This window comes from Arachis duranensis, chromosome 5, assembly GCF_000817695.3.
Source record: "Arachis duranensis cultivar V14167 chromosome 5, aradu.V14167.gnm2.J7QH, whole genome shotgun sequence".
Lineage (NCBI taxonomy): Eukaryota > Viridiplantae > Streptophyta > Magnoliopsida > Fabales > Fabaceae > Arachis > Arachis duranensis.
Window position 1 is genome coordinate 36,899,218 of NC_029776.3, and position 13,320 is coordinate 36,912,537.

Consider the following 13,320-nt stretch of genomic DNA (forward strand, 5'->3'; position numbering starts at 1 on the left):
TTATTCACTTTTTGTTGCATTTTTATTAATTTTTATGCAAAAATCACATTTATGGACTTTACTATTAGCTGGTGTATTTTTCTGTAATTTCAGATATTTTCTGGTTGAAATTGAGGGACCTGAGCAAAAACCTGATTCAAAGGATGAAAAAGGACTGCAAATGTTGTTGGATTCTGAACCTCCTGCACTCAAAGTAAACTTTCTGGAGCTATAAAAAACAAATTGGCACGCTCTCAGTTGCGTTGGAAAGTAGACATCTTGGGCTTTCCAGCAATATATGATAGTTCATACTTTGTCTGAGATTTGATGGGCCAAACTGGCGTTTAAATGCCCACTAGAGACCCTTTTTCTGGCGTAAAACGCCAAAACTGGCACCAAAGCTGGAGTTAAACGCCCAAACTGGCATCCAAGCTGGCGTTTAACTCCAGAAACGCACATGCATGTGAAATCTAGGAAGCTCAGCCCAAACACTCACCAAGTGGGCCCCGGAAGTGGATTTCTGCACTCTCTGCAACTAGTTACTCATTCTCTGTAAACCTAGGTTACTAGTTTATTATAAAAACTACTTTTAGAGATTTATTTTGCAACTTATGATATTTTTGACAAATTCTACTGTATCTTCTACAGTATGAACCTCTAAACCCCATAGGTGGGGTGAGGAGCTCTGCTGTGTTTCCATGGATTAATACAATTATTGCTGTTTTCTATTCAATCACGTTTGTTTCTATTCTAAGATACTCACTCGTATTTCAACATGGAGAATGTGATGATCTGTGACACTCATCATCATTCCCCAACTTAAAAACGCGTGCCTGACAACCACTTCCGTTCTACATGAGCTCAACATAGTCTTTGGGCGACAACTTGAGTGTGTATCTCTTGGGTTTCTAATCCACGAGTTTAACTTGCATCTCCTGACAACAGAGCACTCAAACTCGTGAGATCTGAACCTTTGTGGTAGAGGCTAGAATCAATTGGCAGCATCCCTGAGATCCAAAACGTCTAAACCTTGTCTGTGGTATTCCGAGTAGGTGGTGCACGAAATTGTGATTATCAACAATGGCGCCAAAGACTTGGAGCTCTTAAACGTGAATCAGACTTTGTCACAACTTCGCACAACTAACCAGCAAGTGCACCGGGTCGTCCAAGTAATACCTTACATGAGTAACGGTTGATCCCTCGGAGATTGTTGGTATGAAGCAAGCTATGGTCATCTTGTAAATCTCACTCAGGCAGATTCTAATGGTTATAATGGTTTTCGAATATAAAGATAAATAAGGCATAAAATAAAGATAGAGATACTTATGTAATTCATTGGTGGGAATTTTAGATAAGTGTATAGAGATGTTTTATCCCTCTTGAATCTCTGCTTTCCTACTGCCTTCATCCAATCCTTCATACTCCTTTCCATGGCAAGTTGTATGTTCGGGTTTTACCGGCGTCAATGGCTACCTCCCGTCCTCTCAGTGAAAATGGTCCAAATGCACTGTCACCGCACGGACTAATCATCTGTCGTTTATCGATCATGTTGGAATAGAATCCAATGATTCTTTTGCGTCTGTCACTACGCCCAACACTCGTGAGTTTGAAGCTCGTCACAGTCATCCCATCTCAGATCCTACTCGGAATACCACAGACAAGGTTTAGACTTTCCAGATTTTAGGAATGGCCGCCAATAATTCTAGCTTATACCACGAAGACTCCGATCTTTTGAAATGGAGGCTAAGAGATACGCGCTCGATCTAAGGTAGAACGGAGGTGGTTGTCAGTCACACATTCATATGTGAGAATGATGATGAGTGTCACAGATCATCACATTTATCATGTTGAAGTGAAGCGAATATCTTAAAATAAGAATAAGCTGAATTGAATAGAAGAATAATAGTAATTGCATTAATACTCGAGGAACAGCAGAGCTCCGCACCTTAATCTATGGTGTGTAGAGACTCCACCGTTGAAAATACATAAGAATAATGTCTAGGCATGGCCGAATGGCCAACCTCCCCCAAATGATATGTGAATGCGAAAAATAGGGAAAATGACCCGGTCAAAAAAAGAGACCCCCAGTACAATAGTAAAAAGTTCTATTTATACTAAACTAGTTACTAGGGTTTACAGAAATAAGTCTAAGTGCAAAAATCCACTTCCGGGGCCCACTTTGGTGTGTGCTTGGGCTGAGCTTGAGCTTTACATGTGCAGAGGCTTCTCTTGGGGTTAAACGCCAAGTTGTAACATGTTTTTGGCATTTAACTCTGGTTTGTGACGTGTTTCTAGCGTTTTACTCCAGAATGCAGCATGGAACTGGCATTGAATGCCAGTTTGCATCATCTAAACTCAAACAAAGTTTGGACTATTATATATTTCTGGAAATCCCTGGATGTCTACTTTTCAACGCAATTGAGAGCGCGCCATTTGGAGTTCTGCAGCTCCAAAAAATCCATTTTGAGTGAATGGAGGTTAGAATCTAACAGCATCAGCAGTCCTTTTTCAGCCTGAATCAGATTTTTGCTCAGGTCCCTCAATTTCAGCCAGAAAATACCTGAAATCACAGAAAAACACACAAACTCATAGTAAAGTCCAAAAATGTTAATTTTGCATAAAAACTAATAAAAACAACCCAAAAAGTAGCTTGATCTTACTAAAAACTACCTAAAAACAATGCCAAAAAGCGTATAAAATATCCGCTCATCACAACACCAAACTTAAATTGTTGCTTGTTCCCAAGCAACTGAAAATAAAATAGGATAAAAAGAAGAGAATATACTATAAATTTCAAAATATCAATGAATATTAGTTCTAATTAGATGAGCGGGACTTGTAGCTTTTTGCTTCTGAACAGTTTTGGCATCTCACCTTATCCTTTGAAGTTTAGAATGATTGGCATCCATAGGAACTCAGAGTTCAAATAGTGTTATTGATTCTCCTAGTTAATTATGTTGATTCTTGAACACAGCTACTTTTATGAGTCTTGGTCGTGGCCCTAAGCACTTTGTTTTCCAGTATTACCACCAGATACATAAATGCCACAGACACATGACTGGGTCAACCTTTTCTGATTGTGACTCAGCTTTGCTAAAGTCCCCAGTTAGAGGTGTCCAGAGCTCTTAAGCACACTCTTTTTGCTTTGGATCATGACTTTAACCACTCAGTCTCAAGCTTTTCACTTGGACCTGCATGCCACAAGCACATGGTTAGGAACAGCTTGATTTAGCCGCTTAGGCCTGGATTTATTTCCTTAGGCCCTCCTATCCATTGATGCTCAAAGCCTTGGATCCTTTTTACCCTTGACTTTTGGTTTTAAGGGCTATTGGATTTTTCTGCTTGCTTTTTTTCTTTTTCTTTCTTTAAATTTTTTTTTCGCCACTTCTTTTTTTTTTTGCAAGCTTTTTCTTCACTGCTTTTTCTTACTTCAAGAATCAATTTTATGATTTTTCAGATTATCAATAACATTTCTCTTGTTCATCATTCTTTCAAGAGCCAACAATTTTAACATTCATAAACAACAAGATCAAAAATATGCACTGTTCAAGCATTCATTCAGAAAACAAAAAGTATTGTCACGACATCAATATAATTAAACTAAATTCAAGGATGGATTCGAAACTCATGTATTTCTTGTTCTTTTGTATTAAAAACATTTTTCATTTAAGAAAAGTGGAGGATTTATGGAATTATTCATAGCCTTAAGACATAGTTACTAAATACTAATAATCATGTAATAAAGACACAAACATAGACAAACATGAAGCTCAAAAATAAAAAAACAGAGAGATAAGAACAAGGAAGTTAAGGAATGAGCCCACCTTAGTGATGGTGGCGCCTTCTTCTTGAAGGACCAATGGTGTTCTTGAGCTCCTCTATGTCTCTTCCTTGCCTTTGTTGCTCCTCCCTCATAGCTCTTGGATCTTCTCTAATCTCATTGAGAATGATGGAGTGCTTTTGGTGTTCTACCCTTAATTGGTTCATGTTATGACTCAATCCTTCTAGAGAAGTGTTGAGTTGTTCTCAATAGTTGTTTGGTGGAAAATATATCCCTTGAGGAATCTCAGGAATTTCTTGATGATGAGCTTCCTCATGCGTCTCTTGAGATCCATGAATGGGCTCTCTTGTTTGCTCCATCCTCTTCTTAGTGATGGGCTTGTCCTCTTCAATGAGGATGTCTCCTTCTATGACAACTCCAGCTAAGTTGCATAGATGGCAAATGAGATGAGGAAAAGCTAGCCTTGCCAAGGTGGAGGGCTTTTTGGCTGCTTTGTAGAGTTCTAGAGAGATGACTTCATGAATTTCTACTTCCTCTCCAATCATGATGCTATGGATCATGATGGCCCGATCCACAATTACTTCGGATCGGTTACTAGTAGGAATGATGGAGCGTTGGATGAACTCCAACCATCCTCTAGCCACAGGCTTAAGGTCCATTCTTCTTAATTGAACCAGATTGCCTCTTGAGTCTCTTTTCTATTGAGCTCCTTCTACACATATGTCCATGAGGACTTGGTCCAACCTTTGATCAAAGTTGACCCTTCTAGTGTAGGGGCGTGCGTCTTCTTGCATCACAGGCAAGTTGAATGCCAACCTTACATTCTCCGGACTGAAATCTAAGCATTTCCGCCGAACCATTGTAAGGTATTTTTTGGATTCGGGTTCATACTTTGATCATGGCTCCTAGTGATCCATGCATTGGCATAGAACTCTTGAACCATTAAGATTCTGACTTGTTGAATGGGGTTGGTAAGAACTTCCCATCCTCTTCCTATAATCTCTTGTCGGATCTCCGGATACTCATTTTTCTTGAGCATGAAAGGGACCTCAGGGATCACCTTTTTCTTGGCCACAACTTCATAGAAGTGGTCTTGATGGGCTTTTGAGATGAATCTTTCCATCTCCCATGACTCAGAGGTGGAAGCAATTGCCTTCCCTTTCCTCTTTCTTGAGGTTTCTCTGGCCTTAGGTGCCATCAATGGTTATGGAAAAACAAAAAAGCTATGCTTTTACCACATCAAACTTAGAATATTGCTCGCCCTCAAGCAAAAGAAGAAAGAATAGAAGAAGAAGAAGAAGATATGGAGGAGAGGGAGAGATGTGTGGGTTTCGGCCAAGGGGAAGAAGAGAGGGTGGTGTTGTGTGAAAATGAAGAAGGATGGAGGTTTATATAGTGGAGGGATAGGGGTATGGGTTCGGTTATTTAGGGTGGGTTTGGGTGGAAAAAAGATTTTGAATTTGAAGGTAGGTGGGGTTTATAGGGAAGAGTGGATGGATGTAATTGGTGAAGGGGTAATGGGAAAGATAGATTGAGGTGATTGGTGAAGGGTATAGTGTTATTGGATTGTGTGAAGAAGAGAGAAGTGGGGTAAGTGGGGATCCTGTGGGGTCCACAGATCCTGAGGTGATCCTGTAGGGTCCACAGATCCTGAAGTGTCAAGGATTTCTCATCCCTGCACTTTTTAGGCGTGTAAAACGCCCTCTATATGCAATCCTGGCGTTTAACGCCAGACTGTAGCTTGTTTCTGGTGTTAAACACCCAGATGTAGCCTGTTTCTGTCGTTTAACACTAGCCTGATGCTTGTTTCTGGCGTTAAACGCCAGCTTGGTGCTTATTTCTGGCGTTAAACGCCAGACAGATGCTTGTTTCTGGCATTTAAATGCCAGACAGCTCTTCCTCCAAGGTGTACTTTTTCTTTTCTATTTTTGATTCTGTTTTTAATTTTTGCAATTGTTTTGTGACTCCACATGATTATAAACCTAATAAAACATAAAAGAACAATAGAAATATAGATAATTAAAAATTGGGTTGCCTCCCAATAAGCGCTTCTTTAATGTCAATAGCTTGACAGTGAGCTCTCATGGAGCTTCACAGATGTTCAGAGCATTGTTGGGACCTCCCAACACCAAACTTAGAGTTTGAATATAGGGGTTCAATACCAAACTTAGAGTTTGGTTGTGACCTCCCAACACCAAACTTAGAGTTTGATTGTGGGAGCTTTGTTTGACTCTGTATTGAGAGAAGCTTTTCATGCTTCCTCTCCATGGTTGCAGAGGAAGATCCTTGAGCTTTAAACACAAGGTAGTCCCCATTCAATTGAATGACTAGCTCTCCTCTATCAACATCAATCACAGCTCCTGTTGTGGCTAGAAAGGATCTTCCAAGGATGATGTATTCATCCTCATCCTTCCCATTGTCTAAGATTATGAAATCAACAGGGATGTAAAGGCCTTTAACCTTCACTAACACGTCCTCTACCAATCCATAAGCTTGTTTTATTGACTTGTCTGCCATCTCTAATGAGATTCTTGCAGCTTGTACCTCAAAGATCTCCTGTTTCTCCATTATAGAGAGTGGCATAAGATTTATACCTGACCCCAGGTCACACAGAGCCTTCTCAAAAGTTATGGTGCTTATGGTACAGGGTATTAAGAATTTACCAGGATCTTGTTTCTTTTGAGGTAAAGTTTGCTGAACCCATGTATTTAGTTCACTAATGAGCAAGGGAGGTTCACCTTCCCAAGTCTCATTACCAAACAACTTGGCATTCAGTTTCATGATGGCTCCTAGATAGTGAGCAACTTGCTCTTCAGTTACATCATCATCCTCTTCTTCAGAGGAAGAATAGTTCTCAGAGCTCATGAATGGCAGAAAGAAGTTTAATGGAATCTCTATGGTCTCTATATGAGCCTCAGATTCCTTTAAGTCCTCAATAGGGAACTCCTTTCTGTCTGGAGGACGTCCCATGAGGTCTTCCTCATTGGGATTCACGTCCTCCCCTTCCTCTTTGGATTCGGTCATTTTGATAAAATCAATGACCTTGCACTCTCTTTTTGGATTTTCTTCTGTATTGCTTGGGAGAGTACTAGGAGGAGTTTCAGTGATTTTCTTACTCAGCTGACCCACTTGTGCCTCCAAGTTTCTAATGGAGGACCTTGTTTCACTCATGAAACTTAAAGTGGCCTTAGATAGATTAAAGACTATGTTTGCTAAGTTAGAGGGACTCTGTTCAAAATTCTCTGTCTGTTGTTGAGAAGATGATGGAAAAGGCTTGCTATTGCTAAACATGTTTCTTCCACCATTATTAAACCCTTGTTGAGGCTTTTGTTGATCCTTCCATGAGAAATTTGGATAACTTCTCCATGAGGAATTATAGGTGTTTCCATAAGGTTCACCCATGTAATTCACCTCTACCATTGTAGGATTCTCAGAAGATGCCTCTTTAGTACTGTTGGATGCATTTTGCCATCCATTCAGACTCTGAGAAATCATGTTGACTTACTGAGTCAACATTTTGTTCTGAGCCAATATGGCATTCAGAGCATCAATTTCAAGAACTCCCTTCCTCTGAGGCGTCTCATTATTCACAGGATTCCTTTCAGAAGTGTACATGAACTGGTTATTTGCAACCATGTCAATGAGTTCTTGAGCTTCTGTAGGCATTTTCTTTAGGTGAATGGATCCACCTGCAGAATGGTCTAGTGACATCTTAGAGAACTCAGATGGACCATCATAGAATATATCCAAAATGGTCCACTCTGAAAGCATGTTAGAAGGACACTTTTTGGTCAACTGCTTGTATCTTTCCCAAGCTTCAAAGAGGGATTCACCATCTTTTTGTTTGAAGGTCTGAACATCCACTCTAAGCTTGCTAAGCTTTTGAGGAGGAAAGAACTTAGCCAAGAAGGTTGTGACCAGCTTATCCCAAGAGTCTAGGCTATCTTTAGGTTGTGAGCCCAACCATGTTCTAGCTCTGTCTCTTACAGCAAAAGGGAAAAGCATGAGCCTGTAGACTTCAGGATCTACTCCATTAGTCTTAACAGTATTACAAATCTGCAAGAACTCAGTTAAAAACTGATAGGGATCTTCTGATGGAAGTCCATGAAACTTGCAGTTCTGTTACATTAGAGCAACTAGTTGAGGTTTCATCTCAAAATTATTTGCTCCAATGGCAAGGATTGAGATGCTTCTTCCATAAAAATTGGAAGTAGGTGTAGTATAATCACCAAGCATCCTCCTTGCATTATTGTTGGGTTCGGTCATGTCTGCTTCTTTTTCGAGATTCTCTATAAGGTTTTCTCTGGATTGTTATGCTTTAGCTTCTCTTAGCTTCTTCTTCAGAGTCCTTTCAGGTTCAGGATCTGCTTCAACAAGAATGTCCTTGTCCGTGCTCCTGCTCATATGAAAAAGAAGAGAACAAAAAGGGAAGAGGAATCCTCTTTGTCACAATATAGAGATTCCTTTATGTGAGTAGAAGAAAAGAAGAATAAGAATGAAGAAGAGAAAAATTCAAATACAAAGGAGAAGAGAGGGTTCGAATTTTAAGATGAAGAGAAGTGTTAGTAAATAAATAAAATAAATAGAAAGAGATGAGAGGGAGAGATTTTTGAAAATTATTTTTGAAAAAAAGTGAGCGATTTTCGAAAATTAAGAGAAGAAATAAAATTAAAATTAAAATTTGAAACAATTAGTTAATTAAAAGAATTTTGAAAAAGAGTGAGGAATTTTCGAAAATTAGAAAGAGAAAAGTAGTTAGGTAGTTTTGAAAAAGATAAGAAATAAACAAAAAGTTAATTAATTAGTTGAAAAAGATTTGAAAATCAATTTTGAAAAGATAAGGAGTTAGAAAAGATTTTTTTTGAAATTGATTTAGAAAAAGATATGATTTGAAAAAAGATATGGTTGAGATCTGTTTTGAAAAAGATTTGAAAAAGAAATTAAAAAGATTTGATTTTTCAAATTAAAATTGATTACTTGACTAACAAGAAACTAAAAGATATGATTCTAGAATTTAAAGATTGAACCTTTCTTAACAAGAAAGTAACAAACTTCAAATTTTTGAATCAATCACATTAATTGTTAGTAAAGTTTTCGAAAATTATGAAATAAAATTAAGAAAAAGATTTTGAAAATCATTTTTCTAAAATTTTTGAAAATTAATAAGAAAAATGAAAAAGATTTGATTTTTGAAAAAGATTTTGAAAATATAGGATTTTTAAAATTGAAATCTTGATTTGACTAACAAGAAACAACTTATTTTAAAAAATTTTGACTAAGTCAACCCAAAGTTTTTGAAATTTATGAGACAAATAAAGGAAAGATATTTTTTATTTTTGAATTTTTAATGATGAGAGAGAAAAACACAAAAATGACTCACAATATAAAAATTATGAATCAAAACACATGATGCATGCAAGAACACTATGAATGTCAAGATGAACACCAAGAACACTTTGAAGATCAAGATGAACATCAAGACTTATTTTTGAAAATTTTCAAGAAAAGAAAAACATGCAAGACACCAAACTTAGAAATTTTTTGTGTTTAGACACTATGAATGCAAAAATGCATATGAAAAATAACAAAAAACACAAAACAAGAAAATATGAAGACCAAACAAGAAGACTTACCAAGAATAACTTGAAGATCATGAAGAATGCAATGCATGAATATTCGAAAATATTTTTGACAAAAAATAAAAATATGCAATTGACACTAAACTTAAAAATTGACTCTAGACTCAAACAAGAAACACAAAATATTTTTGGTTTTTATGATTTTATTATTTTTTTATTTTTTTTCGAAAATTAATTGTGGAATTAAAGAATTAAAGAAGATCAGAAAATCCCTACTGAGAAATTTTCACTAGGGGATAAAGTACTGCTAAACATTCAAACCATGAAGGTGCCCCCACAGCTGTCTGATTACTATATTGTGACTGAGATCCTTCCACGGGAACTCATAGAGGTCATCAAAGAGGAAACCGGAAGGAAGTTCACGATAAAGAAAGACAAGCTAAGGCACTGTGATCTTCAATTTCCATGATCAATAGAATGAAGGATGTCAAGCTAGTGACAATAAAAGAGCGCTTGTTGGGAGGCAACCCAACCTGATGTAGTTTTCTTTTCATAGCTTTTTCAATAAAAATGCTGAATAATTGGTATGCATTGCAAGGAGCTAAGTTTGGTGTTGCACACAAAACAATTTAAGGGAGAATGAAGGATTCTAAGTTTGGTATTCCACCAAAATCTCACTTAAAAGCACATTCTCACCTCCTGCATAATGCTAGCTCCAAGCAATCAGACAAATTATTCAACTCTTTAACAGCTTTCTAGCTTTAATTCCATAACCTCTAGCAAAGACACAAGGATTTCACATATGGTTAACTTGTTGCATCAGAGGCAGTGGCAAGCAATTAAGTTTGGTGTTCTACCCAAAAGGTTGTATCTACACTTAATCCTTGTTGTTGTGAAATGTTTTAATTTAGGAATTCTTGTATGTCTTGCTAAAGTGTTCATCTAGTTGCAAGTGAAGTTGTTTGATTAAGTATGCTGATCTGCATAATGTTTGTTATCCATCACTTAGCTTTGAATTTTGTTTTGTTTCCTCTGCTGTTTGAATAAAAGAGAGATGTTTGACTTAGAAAAGTAATTGTTCAATGTTGCAAAAGTTAGAATGAAAGTTAGTGGTGGTATGTGTTTGATTCAATTATTAGCTCATAGAATAAATGCTGTATAATGACATGTTACTTGAAGCTTAAGCTAGTTTGCTGCTATAATCCTTCAATTAATGAAAGTCCTTTGCAAATAAATCAAAACTAAAAGAAAAAGAAGAAGAAAAAGCCAAAAGCTGGCAAAGAAACAAATAATAAGGCTAGACACCAATAGCTTGGACCCTAGGACACATGCCTGTGGTGTTTTTGTACTAGGATATGCTTGGACAAGTAAGTTTTAAGGAGCATTTCAAAACTTGGCCACTTAGATCAACTGATTTGGGATTGCCAACTGAAAGTCCACAATAAAGAGCAACCTAGCTACAAAACATTTAGTTATCCAAAGAGATGCTGGGCATCAATGATCCTAGGAAGAAAAAGGTGAGCCATGTGTCTGTGGTGAAGAAATGTTGAGTGAAATTAAGCTAAAGGCCACTGCAACATTTGCCACCAAGCCTTCAATAAGCAATAAGCTCTCTAATGCAAAAGAAAGAAGAAAAAGCTAACAAGGAGAATAAGCAAAAAGTAAGGTATTGTAGCAGCAACCTTGGTGAACCCTTTAGGAGACATTGTTTGTTTTGACAGCAAGTAATAAATGAACTACTATTGATCTGCATACAATCCCATAAACCAAATTCAACTATCTGCCTAATAAGGACATATATACTTCTCTATTTCATTCTATCTTCTCTTATGTTTAGTGCTTGCTTGGGGACAAGCAAGATTTAAGTTTGGCGTTGTGATGACAAGTCATTATATGCCTATTTTTCAAGTTAATTTCACTTGTTTCACTAGTGTTTATGCACTTTCTTGCATTCTAAGTAAGTAATTTGGAATGGAAATGCATGATTTCTTTGAATCAAACAACCACCATTTAATTGATGCTAAATCATGAGGTTTAAGCTAAATTTAATTGTATTTTAATGATTTATAAACCTTGTGAATTTGGTGATACTTTAATTGGTTGTTTTGATTATTTGTAGGTGAAGAAAAGAAGAAAACAAGAAAGCGTGGCCTAAGAAGTGTGGCCCAAGGAAGAAAATAGTGTGGCAAAATGAAGGAGGGAACCCGGTCTAACCGAAATTAATTAAATAATGAGTAAGTAGGAGCGAATATGGTTGGAAGATTTGGCAATTGGAATTTGATGATTTCAATATGATATTTGGATTCAGTGAATTTTTCCGAGTCGGAAGACATAGTTTTCTGCGTAAAAGTGCGCAGTGGAATTTTGACCGGCAGTACCAGCTGAGACCTGTCTGGTACTGCAGCTGAGAAAGTTGATTATGAGTAAATAAGATTAAGAAATGAGGAATTATAATTAGGGGAGGTAGAAATATTTGAAGTGCGATTTAGAGCGCTAATGTTAAAGATTTTGGTCCAAAATTGGGCCAACGGACAAAAATAAGTGAATTGGGCCTAAGTGGGCCCAAGACCCAACATATATAAACATTAGTTATGAGCATTTCAGCTCATTTTTATCCTAAAAGAGAGGTTGGGGCGCTGAAATAGTGAAGAGAGGAGAGAAGAGAGAAAACCTAACTCTCTTTGATCTTCAAATCACCATAACTTGAGCTACGGAGCTCCGATTGACGAGCCGTTTGCGGTCACGCATCGCTCTTCTCATCCTCTACAATTCTATCTAAGTTTTGTGGTAAGTATTCCATTCATCTCTGCCCAGTTTTCGAAATTCCCCATTGTTATATGTTTTTGGGTAGTTAGTGTTGAAATCTTGTGATTTTGGGTGTTTAGGGATACTCCAACATGGATTCAAAGTGGGTTCTATCCCTTCTTCATATGGGCTGAGGTAACCTAGGCTAGATGCCCCTAGGATTAAGTTTGGATTGTGTAAATGGTTGATGCTAATATGCATAGTTGGTATGTAATGTGAATTGATGATTGGGTTGAGAATGGTGTGGCCTTGTATGCTTGGTGTATTGAAAATTTTGATGTATTGGGTAATGAGTATTAATTTGTGGTTTATGCATTTAAATTGTGAAATTGGGCCGGAGGCCGTAAATTTTGGGCCAGATGCCGAAAAGAGGTAAGGGAGGTAAGTTGATGTGTGCATTGTATGATGACACAAGTAATTGGATGAATTTCATATAATGAATATATGAATGATTGGGTTGGTTATTGAATAATGAGGTTTGAGGAGTTGAAGTGTGAAAATCGGTAATTTTGGGTGAAAGTGTATAGATGAAGTATGTTTGATTTTGGTTGATATATATTATGTGGTCATATATGTGAGTATGATTATTGATGCCTTGATGGTATGATAATGCATGAGAGATATGTATGTTGTGACATATGCTTGTGGAATGATTAAGGTTGATTTGGGGGTGAAACCACGTGATAGTGAGTATGATATTGGTTATGTATAATGATGGTTGATTGGAAATAGTATTGTTGGAAATTGGGATGAGGAAGGATGTATGACATGTTGATATGTTTGTAATTTAGCCATTTGTTTGAAATGGGTAAAGATGGTTATATGGCGGTTTTGTGAATTGTGGTAAGGTGTTAATGTATGAGTTGAGGAGGCTTGATGTTGATTTTGGTATATTTTGATTGGTTTCAAAAAGGGTTGAAATTGGCATGTTTTGGTTGATTTTGAAAAGAGTTGAAAATGGCTTGTTTTGAAAATGGCACTTTGTGGTTTTATAGGAAAACATGGTTTTTGGGCATACTTTGACGGGACATAACTTGGACTACGGATCTTTGTTTTGTGCCAAATCTGTTTAGAAATGAAATTGGATCCGGGATGTCCATGCCGTTCGAAGAACGGGTGAAAAACGATTTAAAATGAGGAAGTTATGTCCGTCGGAAGATTGGGGGTTGAATCTGT

The 13,320-nt window shown here is 37.2% G+C and overlaps 1 non-coding gene across 1 annotated transcript; it reads left to right on the forward strand.

Moving 5' to 3' along the window:
* The first annotated feature begins 7,525 nt into the window (after positions 1-7,525).
* Positions 7,526-7,633, forward strand: LOC127747838 (small nucleolar RNA R71). The gene has a single exon (XR_008009785.1). It is a non-coding gene; the product is annotated as a small nucleolar RNA R71 (small nucleolar RNA).
* The last annotated feature ends 5,687 nt before the right edge of the window (positions 7,634-13,320 follow it).